The sequence below is a fragment of the Hyperolius riggenbachi genome, chromosome 4, assembly GCF_040937935.1.
Source record: "Hyperolius riggenbachi isolate aHypRig1 chromosome 4, aHypRig1.pri, whole genome shotgun sequence".
In the NCBI taxonomy this organism is placed as follows: Eukaryota; Metazoa; Chordata; class Amphibia; order Anura; family Hyperoliidae; genus Hyperolius; species Hyperolius riggenbachi.
The window spans coordinates 360,322,037-360,340,149 of record NC_090649.1 but is presented as its reverse complement, the minus strand read 5'-3'; the positions used below and the strand labels follow the sequence as shown (position 1 = coordinate 360,340,149).

The 18,113-nt window shown below is 41.3% G+C and overlaps 42 non-coding genes across 42 annotated transcripts; all 42 read left to right on the top strand.

Annotated features, from left to right (window-relative positions):
• Positions 1–22: 22 nt before the first annotated feature.
• Positions 23–139, top strand: LOC137505931 (U5 spliceosomal RNA). The gene has a single exon (XR_011020448.1). It is a non-coding gene; the product is annotated as a U5 spliceosomal RNA (small nuclear RNA).
• A 316-nt stretch (positions 140–455) lies between these two features.
• On the top strand, positions 456–572 carry LOC137505930 (U5 spliceosomal RNA). The gene has a single exon (XR_011020447.1). It is a non-coding gene; the product is annotated as a U5 spliceosomal RNA (small nuclear RNA).
• Positions 573–888: 316 nt separating this feature from the next.
• LOC137505929 (U5 spliceosomal RNA) lies at positions 889–1,005 on the top strand. Its single transcript, XR_011020446.1, has one exon. It is a non-coding gene; the product is annotated as a U5 spliceosomal RNA (small nuclear RNA).
• A 316-nt stretch (positions 1,006–1,321) lies between these two features.
• On the top strand, positions 1,322–1,438 carry LOC137505928 (U5 spliceosomal RNA). Its single transcript, XR_011020445.1, has one exon. It is a non-coding gene; the product is annotated as a U5 spliceosomal RNA (small nuclear RNA).
• A 315-nt stretch (positions 1,439–1,753) lies between these two features.
• On the top strand, positions 1,754–1,870 carry LOC137505927 (U5 spliceosomal RNA). Its single transcript, XR_011020444.1, has one exon. It is a non-coding gene; the product is annotated as a U5 spliceosomal RNA (small nuclear RNA).
• Positions 1,871–2,185: 315 nt separating this feature from the next.
• Positions 2,186–2,302, top strand: LOC137505313 (U5 spliceosomal RNA). Its single transcript, XR_011019933.1, has one exon. It is a non-coding gene; the product is annotated as a U5 spliceosomal RNA (small nuclear RNA).
• Positions 2,303–2,617: 315 nt separating this feature from the next.
• LOC137505926 (U5 spliceosomal RNA) lies at positions 2,618–2,734 on the top strand. Its single transcript, XR_011020443.1, has one exon. It is a non-coding gene; the product is annotated as a U5 spliceosomal RNA (small nuclear RNA).
• A 315-nt stretch (positions 2,735–3,049) lies between these two features.
• Positions 3,050–3,166, top strand: LOC137505370 (U5 spliceosomal RNA). Its single transcript, XR_011019988.1, has one exon. It is a non-coding gene; the product is annotated as a U5 spliceosomal RNA (small nuclear RNA).
• A 317-nt stretch (positions 3,167–3,483) lies between these two features.
• LOC137505925 (U5 spliceosomal RNA) lies at positions 3,484–3,600 on the top strand. Its single transcript, XR_011020442.1, has one exon. It is a non-coding gene; the product is annotated as a U5 spliceosomal RNA (small nuclear RNA).
• A 315-nt stretch (positions 3,601–3,915) lies between these two features.
• Positions 3,916–4,032, top strand: LOC137505312 (U5 spliceosomal RNA). Its single transcript, XR_011019932.1, has one exon. It is a non-coding gene; the product is annotated as a U5 spliceosomal RNA (small nuclear RNA).
• A 315-nt stretch (positions 4,033–4,347) lies between these two features.
• On the top strand, positions 4,348–4,464 carry LOC137505311 (U5 spliceosomal RNA). Its single transcript, XR_011019931.1, has one exon. It is a non-coding gene; the product is annotated as a U5 spliceosomal RNA (small nuclear RNA).
• A 315-nt stretch (positions 4,465–4,779) lies between these two features.
• LOC137505924 (U5 spliceosomal RNA) lies at positions 4,780–4,896 on the top strand. The gene has a single exon (XR_011020441.1). It is a non-coding gene; the product is annotated as a U5 spliceosomal RNA (small nuclear RNA).
• Positions 4,897–5,211: 315 nt separating this feature from the next.
• On the top strand, positions 5,212–5,328 carry LOC137505923 (U5 spliceosomal RNA). Its single transcript, XR_011020440.1, has one exon. It is a non-coding gene; the product is annotated as a U5 spliceosomal RNA (small nuclear RNA).
• Positions 5,329–5,643: 315 nt separating this feature from the next.
• On the top strand, positions 5,644–5,760 carry LOC137505921 (U5 spliceosomal RNA). Its single transcript, XR_011020438.1, has one exon. It is a non-coding gene; the product is annotated as a U5 spliceosomal RNA (small nuclear RNA).
• Positions 5,761–6,076: 316 nt separating this feature from the next.
• Positions 6,077–6,193, top strand: LOC137505382 (U5 spliceosomal RNA). Its single transcript, XR_011019999.1, has one exon. It is a non-coding gene; the product is annotated as a U5 spliceosomal RNA (small nuclear RNA).
• A 315-nt stretch (positions 6,194–6,508) lies between these two features.
• On the top strand, positions 6,509–6,625 carry LOC137505357 (U5 spliceosomal RNA). Its single transcript, XR_011019975.1, has one exon. It is a non-coding gene; the product is annotated as a U5 spliceosomal RNA (small nuclear RNA).
• A 315-nt stretch (positions 6,626–6,940) lies between these two features.
• LOC137505920 (U5 spliceosomal RNA) lies at positions 6,941–7,057 on the top strand. Its single transcript, XR_011020437.1, has one exon. It is a non-coding gene; the product is annotated as a U5 spliceosomal RNA (small nuclear RNA).
• A 315-nt stretch (positions 7,058–7,372) lies between these two features.
• On the top strand, positions 7,373–7,489 carry LOC137505358 (U5 spliceosomal RNA). The gene has a single exon (XR_011019976.1). It is a non-coding gene; the product is annotated as a U5 spliceosomal RNA (small nuclear RNA).
• A 316-nt stretch (positions 7,490–7,805) lies between these two features.
• LOC137505919 (U5 spliceosomal RNA) lies at positions 7,806–7,922 on the top strand. The gene has a single exon (XR_011020436.1). It is a non-coding gene; the product is annotated as a U5 spliceosomal RNA (small nuclear RNA).
• A 315-nt stretch (positions 7,923–8,237) lies between these two features.
• Positions 8,238–8,354, top strand: LOC137505918 (U5 spliceosomal RNA). The gene has a single exon (XR_011020435.1). It is a non-coding gene; the product is annotated as a U5 spliceosomal RNA (small nuclear RNA).
• Positions 8,355–8,669: 315 nt separating this feature from the next.
• Positions 8,670–8,786, top strand: LOC137505345 (U5 spliceosomal RNA). The gene has a single exon (XR_011019964.1). It is a non-coding gene; the product is annotated as a U5 spliceosomal RNA (small nuclear RNA).
• Positions 8,787–9,101: 315 nt separating this feature from the next.
• On the top strand, positions 9,102–9,218 carry LOC137505917 (U5 spliceosomal RNA). The gene has a single exon (XR_011020434.1). It is a non-coding gene; the product is annotated as a U5 spliceosomal RNA (small nuclear RNA).
• A 315-nt stretch (positions 9,219–9,533) lies between these two features.
• LOC137505916 (U5 spliceosomal RNA) lies at positions 9,534–9,650 on the top strand. The gene has a single exon (XR_011020433.1). It is a non-coding gene; the product is annotated as a U5 spliceosomal RNA (small nuclear RNA).
• A 315-nt stretch (positions 9,651–9,965) lies between these two features.
• Positions 9,966–10,082, top strand: LOC137505344 (U5 spliceosomal RNA). Its single transcript, XR_011019963.1, has one exon. It is a non-coding gene; the product is annotated as a U5 spliceosomal RNA (small nuclear RNA).
• A 315-nt stretch (positions 10,083–10,397) lies between these two features.
• Positions 10,398–10,514, top strand: LOC137505259 (U5 spliceosomal RNA). Its single transcript, XR_011019880.1, has one exon. It is a non-coding gene; the product is annotated as a U5 spliceosomal RNA (small nuclear RNA).
• A 317-nt stretch (positions 10,515–10,831) lies between these two features.
• LOC137505915 (U5 spliceosomal RNA) lies at positions 10,832–10,948 on the top strand. The gene has a single exon (XR_011020432.1). It is a non-coding gene; the product is annotated as a U5 spliceosomal RNA (small nuclear RNA).
• A 315-nt stretch (positions 10,949–11,263) lies between these two features.
• Positions 11,264–11,378, top strand: LOC137505412 (U5 spliceosomal RNA). The gene has a single exon (XR_011020028.1). It is a non-coding gene; the product is annotated as a U5 spliceosomal RNA (small nuclear RNA).
• A 315-nt stretch (positions 11,379–11,693) lies between these two features.
• On the top strand, positions 11,694–11,810 carry LOC137505355 (U5 spliceosomal RNA). Its single transcript, XR_011019973.1, has one exon. It is a non-coding gene; the product is annotated as a U5 spliceosomal RNA (small nuclear RNA).
• A 320-nt stretch (positions 11,811–12,130) lies between these two features.
• Positions 12,131–12,247, top strand: LOC137505914 (U5 spliceosomal RNA). Its single transcript, XR_011020431.1, has one exon. It is a non-coding gene; the product is annotated as a U5 spliceosomal RNA (small nuclear RNA).
• Positions 12,248–12,563: 316 nt separating this feature from the next.
• LOC137505913 (U5 spliceosomal RNA) lies at positions 12,564–12,680 on the top strand. Its single transcript, XR_011020430.1, has one exon. It is a non-coding gene; the product is annotated as a U5 spliceosomal RNA (small nuclear RNA).
• A 315-nt stretch (positions 12,681–12,995) lies between these two features.
• LOC137505912 (U5 spliceosomal RNA) lies at positions 12,996–13,112 on the top strand. Its single transcript, XR_011020429.1, has one exon. It is a non-coding gene; the product is annotated as a U5 spliceosomal RNA (small nuclear RNA).
• A 315-nt stretch (positions 13,113–13,427) lies between these two features.
• On the top strand, positions 13,428–13,544 carry LOC137505310 (U5 spliceosomal RNA). Its single transcript, XR_011019930.1, has one exon. It is a non-coding gene; the product is annotated as a U5 spliceosomal RNA (small nuclear RNA).
• Positions 13,545–13,859: 315 nt separating this feature from the next.
• Positions 13,860–13,976, top strand: LOC137505910 (U5 spliceosomal RNA). Its single transcript, XR_011020427.1, has one exon. It is a non-coding gene; the product is annotated as a U5 spliceosomal RNA (small nuclear RNA).
• Positions 13,977–14,291: 315 nt separating this feature from the next.
• Positions 14,292–14,408, top strand: LOC137505369 (U5 spliceosomal RNA). Its single transcript, XR_011019987.1, has one exon. It is a non-coding gene; the product is annotated as a U5 spliceosomal RNA (small nuclear RNA).
• Positions 14,409–14,725: 317 nt separating this feature from the next.
• Positions 14,726–14,842, top strand: LOC137505909 (U5 spliceosomal RNA). Its single transcript, XR_011020426.1, has one exon. It is a non-coding gene; the product is annotated as a U5 spliceosomal RNA (small nuclear RNA).
• A 315-nt stretch (positions 14,843–15,157) lies between these two features.
• Positions 15,158–15,274, top strand: LOC137505309 (U5 spliceosomal RNA). Its single transcript, XR_011019929.1, has one exon. It is a non-coding gene; the product is annotated as a U5 spliceosomal RNA (small nuclear RNA).
• Positions 15,275–15,589: 315 nt separating this feature from the next.
• LOC137505308 (U5 spliceosomal RNA) lies at positions 15,590–15,706 on the top strand. The gene has a single exon (XR_011019928.1). It is a non-coding gene; the product is annotated as a U5 spliceosomal RNA (small nuclear RNA).
• Positions 15,707–16,021: 315 nt separating this feature from the next.
• On the top strand, positions 16,022–16,136 carry LOC137505411 (U5 spliceosomal RNA). Its single transcript, XR_011020027.1, has one exon. It is a non-coding gene; the product is annotated as a U5 spliceosomal RNA (small nuclear RNA).
• A 315-nt stretch (positions 16,137–16,451) lies between these two features.
• Positions 16,452–16,568, top strand: LOC137505908 (U5 spliceosomal RNA). Its single transcript, XR_011020425.1, has one exon. It is a non-coding gene; the product is annotated as a U5 spliceosomal RNA (small nuclear RNA).
• A 315-nt stretch (positions 16,569–16,883) lies between these two features.
• On the top strand, positions 16,884–17,000 carry LOC137505368 (U5 spliceosomal RNA). The gene has a single exon (XR_011019986.1). It is a non-coding gene; the product is annotated as a U5 spliceosomal RNA (small nuclear RNA).
• Positions 17,001–17,317: 317 nt separating this feature from the next.
• LOC137505851 (U5 spliceosomal RNA) lies at positions 17,318–17,434 on the top strand. Its single transcript, XR_011020371.1, has one exon. It is a non-coding gene; the product is annotated as a U5 spliceosomal RNA (small nuclear RNA).
• A 313-nt stretch (positions 17,435–17,747) lies between these two features.
• LOC137505434 (U5 spliceosomal RNA) lies at positions 17,748–17,862 on the top strand. Its single transcript, XR_011020049.1, has one exon. It is a non-coding gene; the product is annotated as a U5 spliceosomal RNA (small nuclear RNA).
• The last annotated feature ends 251 nt before the right edge of the window (positions 17,863–18,113 follow it).

The window sequence follows — 18,113 nt, the reverse complement described above, 5'->3', positions numbered from 1 at the left end:
GAGAATAGCCTTACATTGGGTTATGCTCTGTTTTCTCTTCAGAACGTACAAATCTTTCGCCTTTTACTAAAGATTTCCGTGGAGAGAAAGAAAACTGAGTTGTATTTCCAATTTTTGATTGCCCCAGCCTTCTGGGGTTTCTTTGCAAGTATAATAATAGCAGCAAAAATGTATCACGTTGAGCGTGGAACCTGGTTTGGCGGGTGCTCATTTGAATATATGCAAAGGAGCCTGCCGCCAGTGTGGTAAGTTTTACTCTTGTGACAGAGTCAGCTGTTCATAAATGTGTTTATAATCTGCAATTTACTGAGTTTATGCTTTAGCCTACAGCCCTAACCTAGAATCTTCTGCCAACCTTTTTTTTTTTAGATATCACTGGCTAATCAATCTCAGATCACCCACAGTTGTTTCGACTGACCCTGGAGCCACCCGAGAGAATAGCCATACATTGGGTTATGCTCTGTTTTCTCTTCAGAACGTACAAATCTTTCGCCTTTTACTAAAGATTTCCGTGGAGAGAAAGAAAACTGAGTTGTATTTCCAATTTTTGATTGCCCCAGCCTTCTGGGGTTTCTTTGCAAGTATAATAATAGCAGCAAAAATGTATCACGTTGAGCGTGGAACCTGGTTTGGCGGGTGCTCATTTGAATATATGCAAAGGAGCCTGCCGCCAGTGTGGTAAGTTTTACTCTTGTGACAGAGTCAGCTGTTCATAAATGTGTTTATAATCTGCAATTTACTGAGTTTATGCTTTAGCCTACAGCCCTAACCTAGAATCTTCTGCCAACCTTTTTTTTTTTAGATATCACTGGCTAATCAATCTCAGATCACCCACAGTTGTTTCGACTGACCCTGGAGCCACCCGAGAGAATAGCCTTACATTGGGTTATGCTCTGTTTTCTCTTCAGAACGTACAAATCTTTCGCCTTTTACTAAAGATTTCCGTGGAGAGAAAGAAAACTGAGTTGTATTTCCAATTTTTGATTGCCCCAGCCTTCTGGGGTTTCTTTGCAAGTATAATAATAGCAGCAAAAATGTATCACGTTGAGCGTGGAACCTGGTTTGGCGGGTGCTCATTTGAATATATGCAAAGGAGCCTGCCGCCAGTGTGGTAAGTTTTACTCTTGTGACAGAGTCAGCTGTTCATAAATGTGTTTATAATCTGCAATTTACTGAGTTTATGCTTTAGCCTACAGCCCTAACCTAGAATCTTCTGCCAACCTTTTTTTTTTTAGATATCACTGGCTAATCAATCTCAGATCACCCACAGTTGTTTCGACTGACCCTGGAGCCACCCGAGAGAATAGCCATACATTGGGTTATGCTCTGTTTTCTCTTCAGAACGTACAAATCTTTCGCCTTTTACTAAAGATTTCCGTGGAGAGAAAGAAAACTGAGTTGTATTTCCAATTTTTGATTGCCCCAGCCTTCTGGGGTTTCTTTGCAAGTATAATAATAGCAGCAAAAATGTATCACGTTGAGCGTGGAACCTGGTTTGGCGGGTGCTCATTTGAATATATGCAAAGCAGCCTGCCGCCAGTGTGGTAAGTTTGACTCTTGTGACAGAGTCAGCTGTTCATAAATGTGTTTATAATCTGCAATTTACTGAGTTTATGCTTTAGCCTACAGCCCTAACCTAGAATCTTCTGCCAACCTTTTTTTTTTAGATATCACTGGCTAATCAATCTCAGATCACCCACAGTTGTTTCGACTGACCCTGGAGCCACCCGAGAGAATAGCCTTACATTGGGTTATGCTCTGTTTTCTCTTCAGAACGTACAAATCTTTCGCCTTTTACTAAAGATTTCCGTGGAGAGAAAGAAAACTGAGTTGTATTTCCAATTTTTGATTGCCCCAGCCTTCTGGGGTTTCTTTGCAAGTATAATAATAGCAGCAAAAATGTATCACGTTGAGCGTGGAACCTCATTTGGCGGGTGCTCATTTGAATATATGCAAAGGAGCCTGCCGCCAGTGTGGTAAGTTTGACTCTTGTGACAGAGTCAGCTGTTCATAAATGTGTTTATAATCTGCAATTTACTGAGTTTATGCTTTAGCCTACAGCCCTAACCTAGAATCTTCTGCCAACCTTTTTTTTTTAGATATCACTGGCTAATCAATCTCAGATCACCCACAGTTGTTTCGACTGACCCTGGAGCCACCCGAGAGAATAGCCTTACATTGGGTTATGCTCTGTTTTCTCTTCAGAATGTACAAATCTTTCGCCTTTTACTAAAGATTTCCGTGGAGAGAAAGAAAACTGAGTTGTATTTCCAATTTTTGATTGCCCCAGCCTTCTGGGGTTTCTTTGCAAGTATAGTAATAGCAGCAAAAATGTATCACGTTGAGCGTGGAACCTGGTTTGGCGGGTGCTCATTTGAATATATGCAAAGGAGCCTGCCGCCAGTGTGGTAAGTTTGACTCTTGTGACAGAGTCAGCTGTTCATAAATGTGTTTATAATCTGCAATTTACTGAGTTTATGCTTTAGCCTACAGCCCTAACCTAGAATCTTCTGCCAACCTTTTTTTTTTAGATATCACTGGCTAATCAATCTCAGATCACCCACAGTTGTTTCGACTGACCCTGGAGCCACCCGAGAAAATAGCCTTACGTTGGGTTATGCTCTGTTTTCTCTTCAGAACGTACAAATCTTTCGCCTTTTACTAAAGATTTCCGTGGAGAGAAAGAAAACTGAGTTGTATTTCCAATTTTTGATTGCCCCAGCCTTCTGGGGTTTCTTTGCAAGTATAATAATAGCAGCAAATATGTATCACGTTGAGCGTGGAACCTGGTTTGGCGGGTGCTCATTTGAATATATGCAAAGGAGCCTGCCGCCAGTGTGGTAAGTTTGACTCTTGTGACAGAGTCAGCTGTTCATAAATGTGTTTATAATCTGCAATTTACTGAGTTTATGCTTTAGCCTACAGCCCTAACCTAGAATCTTCTGCCAACCTTTTTTTTTTAGATATCACTGGCTAATCAATCTCAGATCACCCACAGTTGTTTCGACTGACCCTGGAGCCACCCGAGAGAATAGCCTTACATTGGGTTATGCTCTGTTTTCTCTTCAGAACGTACAAATCTTTCGCCTTTTACTGAAGATTTCCGTGGAGAGAAAGAAAACTGAGTTGTATTTCCAATTTTTGATTGCCCCAGCCTTCTGGGGTTTCTTTGCAAGTATAATAATAGCAGCAAAAATGTATCACGTTGAGCGTGGAACCTGGTTTGGCGGGTGCTCATTTGAATATATGCAAAGGAGCCTGCCGCCAGTGTGGTAAGTTTGACTCTTGTGACAGAGTCAGCTGTTCATAAATGTGTTTATAATCTGCAATTTACTGAGTTTATGCTTTAGCCTACAGCCCTAACCTAGAATCTTCTGCCAACCTTTTTTTTTTTTAGATATCACTGGCTAATCAATCTCAGATCACCCACAGTTGTTTCGACTGACCCTGGAGCCACCCGAGAGAATAGCCTTACATTGGGTTATGCTCTGTTTTCTCTTCAGAACGTACAAATCTTTCGCCTTTTACTAAAGATTTCCGTGGAGAGAAAGAAAACTGAGTTGTATTTCCAATTTTTGATTGCCCCAGCCTTCTGGGGTTTCTTTGCAAGTATAATAATAGCAGCAAAAATGTATCACGTTGAGCGTGGAACCTGGTTTGGCGGGTGCTCATTTGAATATATGCAAAGGAGCCTGCCGCCAGTGTGGTAAGTTTGACTCTTGTGACAGAGTCAGCTGTTCATAAATGTGTTTATAATCTGCAATTTACTGAGTTTATGCTTTAGCCTACAGCCCTAACCTAGAATCTTCTGCCAACCTTTTTTTTTTAGATATCACTGGCTAATCAATCTCAGATCACCCACAGTTGTTTCGACTGACCCTGGAGCCACCCGAGAGAATAGCCTTACGTTGGGTTATGCTCTGTTTTCTCTTCAGAATGTACAAATCTTTCGCCTTTTACTAAAGATTTCCGTGGAGAGAAAGAAAACTGAGTTGTATTTCCAATTTTTGATTGCCCCAGCCTTCTGGGGTTTCTTTGCAAGTATAATAATAGCAGCAAATATGTATCACGTTGAGCGTGGAACCTGGTTTGGCGGGTGCTCATTTGAATATATGCAAAGGAGCCTGCCGCCAGTGTGGTAAGTTTGACTCTTGTGACAGAGTCAGCTGTTCATAAATGTGTTTATAATCTGCAATTTACTGAGTTTATGCTTTAGCCTACAGCCCTAACCTAGAATCTTCTGCCAACCTTCTTTTTTTAGATATCACTGGCTAATCAATCTCAGATCACCCACAGTTGTTTCGACTGACCCTGGAGCCACCCGAGAGAATAGCCTTACATTGGGTTATGCTCTGTTTTCTCTTCAGAATGTACAAATCTTTCGCCTTTTACTAAAGATTTCCGTGGAGAGAAAGAAAACTGAGTTGTATTTCCAATTTTTGATTGCCCCAGCCTTCTGGGGTTTCTTTACAAGTATAATAATAGCAGCAAATATGTATCACGTTGAGCGTGGAACCTGGTTTGGCGGGTGCTCATTTGAATATATGCAAAGGAGCCTGCCGCCAGTGTGGTAAGTTTGACTCTTGTGACAGAGTCAGCTGTTCATAAATGTGTTTATAATCTGCAATTTACTGAGTTTATGCTTTAGCCTACAGCCCTAACCTAGAATCTTCTGCCAACCTTTTTTTTTTAGATATCACTGGCTAATCAATCTCAGATCACCCACAGTTGTTTCGACTGACCCTGGAGCCACCCGAGAGAATAGCCTTACATTGGGTTATGCTCTGTTTTCTCTTCAGAACGTACAAATCTTTCGCCTTTTACTAAAGATTTCCGTGGAGAGAAAGAAAACTGAGTTGTATTTCCAATTTTTGATTGCCCCAGCCTTCTGGGGTTTCTTTGCAAGTATAATAATAGCAGCAAAAATGTATCACGTTGAGCGTGGAACCTGCTTTGGTGGGTGCTCATCTGAATATATGCAAAGGAGCCTGCCGCCAGTGTGGTAAGTTTGACTCTTGTGACAGAGTCAGCTGTTCATAAATGTGTTTATAATCTGCAATTTACTGAGTTTATGCTTTAGCCTACAGCCCTAACCTAGAATCTTCTGCCAACCTTTTTTTTTTAGATATCACTGGCTAATCAATCTCAGATCACCCACAGTTGTTTCGACTGACCCTGGAGCCACCCGAGAGAATAGCCTTACATTGGGTTATGCTCTGTTTTCTCTTCAGAACGTACAAATCTTTCGCCTTTTACTAAAGATTTCCGTGGAGAGAAAGAAAACTGAGTTGTATTTCCAATTTTTGATTGCCCCAGCCTTCTGGGGTTTCTTTGCAAGTATAATAATAGCAGCAAAAATGTATCACGTTGAGCGTGGAACCTGGTTTGGCGGGTGCTCATTTGAATATATGCAAAGGAGCCTGCCGCCAGTGTGGTAAGTTTGACTCTTGTGACAGAGTCAGCTGTTCATAAATGTGTTTATAATCTGCAATTTACTGAGTTTATGCTTTAGCCTACAGCCCTAACCTAGAATCTTCTGCCAACCTTTTTTTTTTAGATATCACTGGCTAATCAATCTCAGATCACCCACAGTTGTTTCGACTGACCCTGGAGCCACCCGAGAGAATAGCCTTACATTGGGTTATGCTCTGTTTTCTCTTCAGAACGTACAAATCTTTCGCCTTTTACTAAAGATTTCCGTGGAGAGAAAGAAAACTGAGTTGTATTTCCAATTTTTGATTGCCCCAGCCTTCTGGGGTTTCTTTGCAAGTATAATAATAGCAGCAAAAATGTATCACGTTGAGCGTGGAACCTGGTTTGGCGGGTGCTCATTTGAATATATGCAAAGGAGCCTGCCGCCAGTGTGGTAAGTTTGACTCTTGTGACAGAGTCAGCTGTTCATAAATGTGTTTATAATCTGCAATTTACTGAGTTTATGCTTTAGCCTACAGCCCTAACCTAGAATCTTCTGCCAACCTTTTTTTTTTTAGATATCACTAGCTAATCAATCTCAGATCACCCACAGTTGTTTCGACTGACCCTGGAGCCACCCGAGAGAATAGCCTTACATTGGGTTATGCTCTGTTTTCTCTTCAGAACGTACAAATCTTTCGCCTTTTACTAAAGATTTCCGTGGAGAAAAAGAAAACTGAGTTGTATTTCCAATTTTTGATTGCCCCAGCCTTCTGGGGTTTCTTTGCAAGTATAATAATAGCAGCAAAAATGTATCACGTTGAGCGTGGAACCTGGTTTGGCGGGTGCTCATTTGAATATATGCAAAGGAGCCTGCCGCCAGTGTGGTAAGTTTGACTCTTGTGACAGAGTCAGCTGTTCATAAATGTGTTTATAATCTGCAATTTACTGAGTTTATGCTTTAGCCTACAGCCCTAACCTAGAATCTTCTGCCAACCTTTTTTTTTTAGATATCACTGGCTAATCAATCTCAGATCACCCACAGTTGTTTCGACTGACCCTGGAGCCACCCGAGAGAATAGCCTTACATTGGGTTATGCTCTGTTTTCTCTTCAGAACGTACAAATCTTTCGCTTTTTACTAAAGATTTCCGTGGAGAGAAAGAAAACTGAGTTGTATTTCCAATTTTTGATTGCCCCAGCCTTCTGGGGTTTCTTTGCAAGTATAATAATAGCAGCAAAAATGTATCACGTTGAGCGTGGAACCTGGTTTGGCGGGTGCTCATTTGAATATATGCAAAGGAGCCTGCCGCCAGTGTGGTAAGTTTGACTCTTGTGACAGAGTCAGCTGTTCATAAATGTGTTTATAATCTGCAATTTACTGAGTTTATGCTTTAGCCTACAGCCCTAACCTAGAATCTTCTGCCACCCTTTTTTTTTTAGATATCACTGGCTAATCAATCTCAGATCACCCACAGTTGTTTCGACTGACCCTGGAGCCACCCGAGAGAATAGCCTTACATTGGGTTATGCTCTGTTTTCTCTTCAGAACGTACAAATCTTTCGCCTTTTACTAAAGATTTCCGTGGAGAGAAAGAAAACTGAGTTGTATTTCCAATTTTTGATTGCCCCAGCCTTCTGGGGTTTCTTTGCAAGTATAATAATAGCAGCAAAAATGTATCACGTTGAGCGTGGAACCTGGTTTGGCGGGTGCTCATTTGAATATATGCAAAGGAGCCTGCCGCCAGTGTGGTAAGTTTGACTCTTGTGACAGAGTCAGCTGTTCATAAATGTGTTTTTAATCTGCAATTTACTGAGTTTATGCTTTAGCCTACAGCCCTAACCTAGAATCTTCTGCCAACCTTTTTTTTTTAGATATCACTAGCTAATCAATCTCAGATCACCCACAGTTGTTTCGACTGACCCTGGAGTCACCCGAGAGAATAGCCTTACATTGGGTTATGCTCTGTTTTCTCTTCAGAACGTACAGATCTTTCGCCTTTTACTAAAGATTTCCGTGGAGAGAAAGAAAACTGAGTTGTATTTCCAATTTTTGATTGTCCCAGCCTTCTGGGGTTTCTTTGCAAGTATAATAATAGCAGCAAAAATGTATCACGTTGAGCGTGGAACCTGGTTTGGCGGGTGCTCATTTGAACATATGCAAAGGAGCCTGCCGCCAGTGTGGTAAGTTTGACTCTTGTGACAGAGTCAGCTGTTCATAAATGTGTTTATAATCTGCAATTTACTGAGTTTATGCTTTAGCCTACAGCCCTAACCTAGAATCTTCTGCCAACCTTTTTTTTTTTAGATATCACTGGCTAATCAATCTCAGATCACCCACAGTTGTTTCGACTGACCCTGGAGCCACCCGAGAGAATAGCCTTACATTGGGTTATGCTCTGTTTTCTCTTCAGAACGTACAAATCTTTCGCCTTTTACTAAAGATTTCCGTGGAGAGAAAGAAAACTGAGTTGTATTTCCAATTTTTGATTGCCCCAGCCTTCTGGGGTTTCTTTGCAAGTATAATAATAGCAGCAAAAATGTATCACGTTGAGCGTGGAACCTGGTTTGGCGGGTGCTCATTTGAATATATGCAAAGGAGCCTGCCGCCAGTGTGGTAAGTTTGACTCTTGTGACAGAGTCAGCTGTTCATAAATGTGTTTATAATCTGCAATTTACTGAGTTTATGCTTTAGCCTACAGCCCTAACCTAGAATCTTCTGCCAACCTTTTTTTTTTAGATATCACTGGCTAATCAATCTCAGATCACCCACAGTTGTTTCGACTGACCCTGGAGCCACCCGAGAGAATAGCCTTACATTGGGTTATGCTCTGTTTTCTCTTCAGAACGTACAAATCTTTCGCCTTTTACTAAAGATTTCCGTGGAGAGAAAGAAAACTGAGTTGTATTTCCAATTTTTGATTGCCCCAGCCTTCTGGGGTTTCTTTGCAAGTATAATAATAGCAGCAAAAATGTATCACGTTGAGCGTGGAACCTGGTTTGGCGGGTGCTCATTTGAATATATGCAAAGGAGCCTGCCGCCAGTGTGGTAAGTTTGACTCTTGTGACAGAGTCAGCTGTTCATAAATGTGTTTATAATCTGCAATTTACTGAGTTTATGCTTTAGCCTACAGCCCTATCCTAGAATCTTCTGCCAACCTTTTTTTTTTAGATATCACTGGCTAATCAATCTCAGATCACCCACAGTTGTTTCGACTGACCCTGGAGCCACCCGAGAGAATAGCCTTACATTGGGTTATGCTCTGTTTTCTCTTCAGAACGTACAAATCTTTCGCCTTTTACTAAAGATTTCTGTGGAGAGAAAGAAAACTGAGTTGTATTTCCAATTTTTGATTGCCCCAGCCTTCTGGGGTTTCTTTGCAAGTATAATAATAGCAGCAAAAATGTATCACGTTGAGCGTGGAACCTGGTTTGGCGGGTGCTCATTTGAATATATGCAAAGGAGCCTGCCGCCAGTGTGGTAAGTTTGACTCTTGTGACAGAGTCAGCTGTTCATAAATGTGTTTATAATCTGCAATTTACTGAGTTTATGCTTTAGCCTACAGCCCTAACCTAGAATCTTCTGCCAACCTTTTTTTTTTAGATATCACTGGCTAATCAATCTCAGATCACCCACAGTTGTTTCGACTGACCCTGGAGCCACCCGAGAGAATAGCCTTACATTGGGTTATGCTCTGTTTTCTCTTCAGAACGTACAAATCTTTCGCCTTTTACTAAAGATTTCCGTGGAGAGAAAGAAAACTGAGTTGTATTTCCAATTTTTGATTGCCCCAGCCTTCTGGGGTTTCTTTGCAAGTATAATAATAGCAGCAAAAATGTATCACGTTGAGCGTGGAACCTGGTTTGGCGGGTGCTCATTTGAATATATGCAAAGGAGCCTGCCGCCAGTGTGGTAAGTTTGACTCTTGTGACAGAGTCAGCTGTTCATAAATGTGTTTATAATCTGCAATTTACTGAGTTTATGCTTTAGCCTACAGCCCTAACCTAGAATCTTCTGCCAACCTTTTTTTTTTAGATATCACTGGCTAATCAATCTCAGATCACCCACAGTTGTTTCGACTGACCCTGGAGCCACCCGAGAGAATAGCCTTACATTGGGTTATGCTCTGTTTTCTCTTCAGAACGTACAAATCTTTCGCCTTTTACTAAAGATTTCCGTGGAGAGAAAGAAAACTGAGTTGTATTTCCAATTTTTGATTGCCCCAGCCTTCTGGGGTTTCTTTGCAAGTATAATAATAGCAGCAAAAATGTATCACGTTGAGCGTGGAACCTGGTTTGGCGGGTGCTCATTTGAATATATGCAAAGGAGCCTGCCGCCAGTGTGGTAAGTTTGACTCTTGTGACAGAGTCAGCTGTTCATAAATGTGTTTATAATCTGCAATTTACTGAGTTTATGCTTTAGCCTACAGCCCTAACCTAGAATCTTCTGCCAACCTTTTTTTTTTAGATATCACTGGCTAATCAATCTCAGATCACCCACAGTTGTTTCGACTGACCCTGGAGCCACCCGAGAGAATAGCCTTACATTGGGTTATGCTCTGTTTTCTCTTCAGAACGTACAAATCTTTCGCCTTTTACTAAAGATTTCTGTGGAGAGAAAGAAAACTGAGTTGTATTTCCAATTTTTGATTGCCCCAGCCTTCTGGGGTTTCTTTACAAGTATAATAATAGCAGCAAAAATGTATCTCGTTGAGCGTGGAACCTGGTTTGGCGGGTGCTCATTTGAATATATGCAAAGGAGCCTGCCGCCAGTGTGGTAAGTTTGACTCTTGTGACAGAGTCAGCTGTTCATAAATGTGTTTATAATCTGCAATTTACTGAGTTTATGCTTTAGCCTACAGCCCTAACCTAGAATCTTCTGCCAACCTTTTTTTTTTAGATATCACTGGCTAATCAATCTCAGATCACCCACAGTTGTTTCGACTGACCCTGGAGCCACCCGAGAGAATAGCCTTACATTGGGTTATGCTCTGTTTTCTCTTCACAACGTACAAATCTTTCGCCTTTTACTAAAGATTTCCGTGGAGAGAAAGAAAACTGAGTTGTATTTCCAATTTTTGATTGCCCCAGCCTTCTGGGGTTTCTTTGCAAGTATAATAATAGCAGCAAAAATGTATCACGTTGAGCGTGGAACCTGGTTTGGCGGGTGCTCATTTGAATATATGCAAAGGAGCCTGCCGCCAGTGTGGTAAGTTTGACTCTTGTGACAGAGTCAGCTGTTCATAAATGTGTTTATAATCTGCAATTTACTGAGTTTATGCTTTAGCCTACAGCCCTAACCTAGAATCTTCTGCCAACCTTTTTTTTTTTTAGATATCACTGGCTAATCAATCTCAGATCACCCACAGTTGTTTCGACTGACCCTGGAGCCACCCGAGAGAATAGCCTTACATTGGGTTATGCTCTGTTTTCTCTTCAGAACGTACAAATCTTTCGCCTTTTACTAAAGATTTCCGTGGAGAGAAAGAAAACTGAGTTGTATTTCCAATTTTTGATTGCCCCAGCCTTCTGGGGTTTCTTTGCAAGTATAATAATAGCAGCAAATATGTATCACATTGAGCGTGGAACCTGGTTTGGCGGGTGCTCATTTGAATATATGCAAAGGAGCCTGCCGCCAGTGTGGTAAGTTTGACTCTTGTGACAGAGTCAGCTGTTCATAAATGTGTTTATAATCTGCAATTTACTGAGTTTATGCTTTAGCCTACAGCCCTAACCTAGAATCTTCTGCCAACCTTTTTTTTTTAGATATCACTGGCTAATCAATCTCAGATCACCCACAGTTGTTTCGACTGACCCTGGAGCCACCCGAGAGAATAGCCTTACATTGGGTTATGCTCTGTTTTCTCTTCAGAACGTACAAATCTTTCGCCTTTTACTAAAGATTTCCGTGGAGAGAAAGAAAACAGTTGTATTTCCAATTTTTGATTGCCCCAGCCTTCTGGGGTTTCTTTGCAAGTATAATAATAGCAGCAAAAATGTATCACGTTGAGCGTGGAACCTGGTTTGGCGGGTGCTCATTTGAATATATGCAAAGGAGCCTGCCGCCAGTGTGGTAAGTTTGACTCTTGTGACAGAGTCAGCTGTTCATAAATGTGTTTATAATCTGCAATTTACTGAGTTTATGCTTTAGCCTACAGCCCTAACCTAGAATCTTCTGCCAACCTTTTTTTTTTAGATATCACTGGCTAATCAATCTCAGATCACCCACAGTTGTTTCGACTGCTCCTGGAGCCACCCGAGAGAATAGCCTTACATTGGGTTATGCTCGGTTTGCTCTTCAGAACGTACAAATCTTTTGCCTTTTACTAAAGATTTCCGTGGAGAGAAAGAAAACTGAGTTGTATTTCCAATTTTTGATTGCCCCAGCCTTCTGGGGTTTCTTTGCAAGTATAATAATAGCAGCAAAAATGTATCACGTTGAGTGAGCGTGGAACCTGGTTTGGCGGGTGCTCATTTGAATATATGCAAAGGAGCCTGCCGCCAGTGTGGTAAGTTTGACTCTTGTGACAGAGTCAGCTGTTCATAAATGTGTTTATAATCTGCAATTTACTGAGTTTATGCTTTAGCCTACAGCCCTAACCTAGAATCTTCTGCCAACCTTTTTTTTTTTAGATATCACTGGCTAATCAATCTCAGATCACCCACAGTTGTTTCGACTGACCCTGGAGCCACCCGAGAGAATAGCCTTACATTGGGTTATGCTCTGTTTTCTCTTCAGAACGTACAAATCTTTCGCCTTTTACTAAAGATTTCCGTGGAGAGAAAGAAAACTGAGTTGTATTTCCAATTTTTGATTGCCCCAGCCTTCTGGGGTTTCTTTGCAAGTATAATAATAGCAGCAAAAATGTATCACGTTGAGCGTGGAACCTGGTTTGGCGGGTGCTCATTTGAATATATGCAAAGGAGCCTGCCGCCAGTGTGGTAAGTTTTACTCTTGTGACAGAGTCAGCTGTTCATAAATGTGTTTATAATCTGCAATTTACTGAGTTTATGCTTTAGCCTACAGCCCTAACCTAGAATCTTCTGCCAACCTTTTTTTTTTTAGATATCACTGGCTAATCAATCTCAGATCACCCACAGTTGTTTCGACTGACCCTGGAGCCACCCGAGAGAATAGCCATACATTGGGTTATGCTCTGTTTTCTCTTCAGAACGTACAAATCTTTCGCCTTTTACTAAAGATTTCCGTGGAGAGAAAGAAAACTGAGTTGTATTTCCAATTTTTGATTGCCCCAGCCTTCTGGGGTTTCTTTGCAAGTATAATAATAGCAGCAAAAATGTATCACGTTGAGCGTGGAACCTGGTTTGGCGGGTGCTCATTTGAATATATGCAAAGCAGCCTGCCGCCAGTGTGGTAAGTTTGACTCTTGTGACAGAGTCAGCTGTTCATAAATGTGTTTATAATCTGCAATTTACTGAGTTTATGCTTTAGCCTACAGCCCTAACCTAGAATCTTCTGCCAACCTTTTTTTTTTAGATATCACTGGCTAATCAATCTCAGATCACCCACAGTTGTTTCGACTGACCCTGGAGCCACCCGAGAGAATAGCCTTACATTGGGTTATGCTCTGTTTTCTCTTCAGAACGTACAAATCTTTCGCCTTTTACTAAAGATTTCCGTGGAGAGAAAGAAAACTGAGTTGTATTTCCAATTTTTGATTGCCCCAGCCTTCTGGGGTTTCTTTGCAAGTATAATAATAGCAGCAAAAATGTATCACGTTGAGCGTGGAACCTCATTTGGCGGGTGCTCATTTGAATATATGCAAAGGAGCCTGCCGCCAGTGTGGTAAGTTTGACTCTTGTGACAGAGTCAGCTGTTCATAAATGTGTTTATAATCTGCAATTTACTGAGTTTATGCTTTAGCCTACAGCCCTAACCTAGAATCTTCTGCCAACCTTTTTTTTTTAGATATCACTGGCTAATCAATCTCAGATCACCCACAGTTGTTTCGACTGACCCTGGAGCCACCCGAGAGAATAGCCTTACATTGGGTTATGCTCTGTTTTCTCTTCAGAATGTACAAATCTTTCGCCTTTTACTAAAGATTTCCGTGGAGAGAAAGAAAACTGAGTTGTATTTCCAATTTTTGATTGCCCCAGCCTTCTGGGGTTTCTTTGCAAGTATAGTAATAGCAGCAAAAATGTATCACGTTGAGCGTGGAACCTGGTTTGGCGGGTGCTCATTTGAATATATGCAAAGGAGCCTGCCGCCAGTGTGGTAAGTTTGACTCTTGTGACAGAGTCAGCTGTTCATAAATGTGTTTATAATCTGCAATTTACTGAGTTTATGCTTTAGCCTACAGCCCTAACCTAGAATCTTCTGCCAACCTTTTTTTTTTAGATATCACTGGCTAATCAATCTCAGATCACCCACAGTTGTTTCGACTGACCCTGGAGCCACCCGAGAAAATAGCCTTACGTTGGGTTATGCTCTGTTTTCTCTTCAGAACGTACAAATCTTTCGCCTTTTACTAAAGATTTCCGTGGAGAGAAAGAAAACTGAGTTGTATTTCCAATTTTTGATTGCCCCAGCCTTCTGGGGTTTCTTTGCAAGTATAATAATAGCAGCAAATATGTATCACGTTGAGCGTGGAACCTGGTTTGGCGGGTGCTCATTTGAATATATGCAAAGGAGCCTGCCGCCAGTGTGGTAAGTTTGACTCTTGTGACAGAGTCAGCTGTTCATAAATGTGTTTATAATCTGCAATTTACTGAGTTTATGCTTTAGCCTACAGCCCTAACCTAGAATCTTCTGCCAACCTTTTTTTTTTAGATATCACTGGCTAATCAATCTCAGATCACCCACAGTTGTTTCGACTGACCCTGGAGCCACCCGAGAGAATAGCCTTACATTGGGTTATGCTCTGTTTTCTCTTCAGAACGTACAAATCTTTCGCCTTTTACTGAAGATTTCCGTGGAGAGAAAGAAAACTGAGTTGTATTTCCAATTTTTGATTGCCCCAGCCTTCTGGGGTTTCTTTGCAAGTATAATAATAGCAGCAAAAATGTATCACGTTGAGCGTGGAACCTGGTTTGGCGGGTGCTCATTTGAATATATGCAAAGGAGCCTGCCGCCAGTGTGGTAAGTTTGACTCTTGTGACAGAGTCAGCTGTTCATAAATGTGTTTATAATCTGCAATTTACTGAGTTTATGCTTTAGCCTACAGCCCTAACCTAGAATCTTCTGCCAACCTTTTTTTTTTTTAGATATCACTGGCTAATCAATCTCAGATCACCCACAGTTGTTTCGACTGACCCTGGAGCCACCCGAGAGAATAGCCTTACATTGGGTTATGCTCTGTTTTCTCTTCAGAACGTACAAATCTTTCGCCTTTTACTAAAGATTTCCGTGGAGAGAAAGAAAACTGAGTTGTATTTCCAATTTTTGATTGCCCCAGCCTTCTGGGGTTTCTTTGCAAGTATAATAATAGCAGCAAAAATGTATCACGTTGAGCGTGGAACCTGGTTTGGCGGGTGCTCATTTGAATATATGCAAAGGAGCCTGCCGCCAGTGTGGTAAGTTTGACTCTTGTGACAGAGTCAGCTGTTCATAAATGTGTTTATAATCTGCAATTTACTGAGTTTATGCTTTAGCCTACAGCCCTAACCTAGAATCTTCTGCCAACCTTTTTTTTTTAGATATCACTGGCTAATCAATCTCAGATCACCCACAGTTGTTTCGACTGACCCTGGAGCCACCCGAGAGAATAGCCTTACGTTGGGTTATGCTCTGTTTTCTCTTCAGAATGTACAAATCTTTCGCCTTTTACTAAAGATTTCCGTGGAGAGAAAGAAAACTGAGTTGTATTTCCAATTTTTGATTGCCCCAGCCTTCTGGGGTTTCTTTGCAAGTATAATAATAGCAGCAAATATGTATCACGTTGAGCGTGGAACCTGGTTTGGCGGGTGCTCATTTGAATATATGCAAAGGAGCCTGCCGCCAGTGTGGTAAGTTTGACTCTTGTGACAGAGTCAGCTGTTCATAAATGTGTTTATAATCTGCAATTTACTGAGTTTATGCTTTAGCCTACAGCCCTAACCTAGAATCTTCTGCCAACCTTCTTTTTTTAGATATCACTGGCTAATCAATCTCAGATCACCCACAGTTGTTTCGACTGACCCTGGAGCCACCCGAGAGAATAGCCTTACATTGGGTTATGCTCTGTTTTCTCTTCAGAATGTACAAATCTTTCGCCTTTTACTAAAGATTTCCGTGGAGAGAAAGAAAACTGAGTTGTATTTCCAATTTTTGATTGCCCCAGCCTTCTGGGGTTTCTTTACAAGTATAATAATAGCAGCAAATATGTATCACGTTGAGCGTGGAACCTGGTTTGGCGGGTGCTCATTTGAATATATGCAAAGGAGCCTGCCGCCAGTGTGGTAAGTTTGACTCTTGTGACAGAGTCAGCTGTTCATAAATGTGTTTATAATCTGCAATTTACTGAGTTTATGCTTTAGCCTACAGCCCTAACCTAGAATCTTCTGCCAACCTTTTTTTTTTAGATATCACTGGCTAATCAATCTCAGATCACCCACAGTTGTTTCGACTGACCCTGGAGCCACCCGAGAGAATAGCCTTACATTGGGTTATGCTCTGTTTTCTCTTCAGAACGTACAAATCTTTCGCCTTTTACTAAAGATTTCCGTGGAGAGAAAGAAAACAGTTGTATTTCCAATTTTTGATTGCCCCAGCCTTCTGGGGTTTCTTTGCAAGTATAATAATAGCAGCAAAAATGTATCACGTTGAGCGTGGAACCTGGTTTGGCGGGTGCTCATTTGAATATATGCAAAGGAGCCTGCCGCCAGTGTGGTAAGTTTGACTCTTGTGACAGAGTCAGCTGTTCATAAATGTGTTTATAATCTGCAATTTACTGAGTTTATGCTTTAGCCTACAGCCCTAACCTAGAATCTTCTGCCAACCTTTTTTTTTTAGATATCACTGGCTAATCAATCTCAGATCACCCACAGTTGTTTCGACTGACCCTGGAGCCACCCGAGAGAATAGCCTTACATTGGGTTATGCTCTGTTTTCTCTTCAGAACGTACAAATCTTTCGCCTTTTACTAAAGATTTCCGTGGAGAGAAAGAAAACTGAGTTGTATTTCCAATTTTTGATTGCCCCAGCCTTCTGGGGTTTCTTTGCAAGTATAATAATAGCAGCAAAAATGTATCACGTTGAGCGTGGAACCTGGTTTGGCGGGTGCTCATTTGAATATATGCAAAGGAGCCTGCCGCCAGTGTGGTAAGTTTGACTCTTGTGACAGAGTCAGCTGTTCATAAATGTGTTTATAATCTGCAATTTACTGAGTTTATGCTTTAGCCTACAGCCCTAACCTAGAATCTTCTGCCAACCTTTTTTTTTTAGATATCACTGGCTAATCAATCTCAGATCACCCACAGTTGTTTCGACTGACCCTGGAGCCACCCGAGAGAATAGCCTTACATTGGGTTATGCTCTGTTTTCTCTTCAGAACGTACAAATCTTTCGCCTTTTACTGAAGATTTCCGTGGAGAGAAAGAAAACTGAGTTGTATTTCCAATTTTTGATTGCCCCAGCCTTCTGGGGTTTCTTTGCAAGTATAATAATAGCAGCAAAAATGTATCACGTTGAGCGTGGAACCTGGTTTGGCGGGTGCTCATTTGAATATATGCAAAGGAGCCTGCCGCCAGTGTGGTAAGTTTGACTCTTGTGACAGAGTCAGCTGTTCATAAATGTGTTTATAATCTGCAATTTACTGAGTTTATGCTTTAGCCTACAGCCCTAACCTAGAATCTTCTGCCAACCTTTTTTTTTTTTAGATATCACTGGCTAATCAATCTCAGATCACCCACAGTTGTTTCGACTGACCCTGGAGCCACCCGAGAGAATAGCCTTACATTGGGTTATGCTCTGTTTTCTCTTCAGAACGTACAAATCTTTCGCCTTTTACTAAAGATTTCCGTGGAGAGAAAGAAAACTGAGTTGTATTTCCAATTTTTGATTGCCCCAGTCTTCTGGGGTTTCTTTGCAAGTATAATAATAGCAGCAAATATGTATCACGTTGAGCGTGGAACCTGGTTTGGCGGGTGCTCATTTGAATATATGCAAAGGAGCCTGCCGCCAGTGTGGTAAGTTTGACTCTTGTGACAGTCAGCTGTTCATAAATGTGTTTATAATCTGCAATTTACTGAGTTTATGCTTTAGCCTACAGCCCTAACCTAGAATCTTCTGCCAACCTTTTTTTTTTAGATATCACTGGCTAATCAATCTCAGATCACCCACAGTTGTTTCGACTGACCCTGGAGCCACCCGAGAGAATAGCCTTACATTGGGTTATGCTCTGTTTTCTCTTCAGAATGTACAAATCTTTCGCCTTTTACTAAAGATTTCCGTGGAGAGAAAGAAAACAGTTGTATTTCCAATTTTTGATTGCCCCAGCCTTCTGGGGTTTCTTTGCAAGTATAATAATAGCAGCAAAAATGTATCACGTTGAGCGTGGAACCTGGTTTGGCGGGTGCTCATTTGAATATATGCAAAGGAGCCTGCCGCCAGTGTGGTAAGTTTGACTCTTGTGACAGAGTCAGCTGTTCATAAATGTGTTTATAATCTGCAATTTACTGAGTTTATGCTTTAGCCTACAGCCCTAACCTAGAATCTTCTGCCAACCTTTTTTTTTTTTAGATATCACTGGCTAATCAATC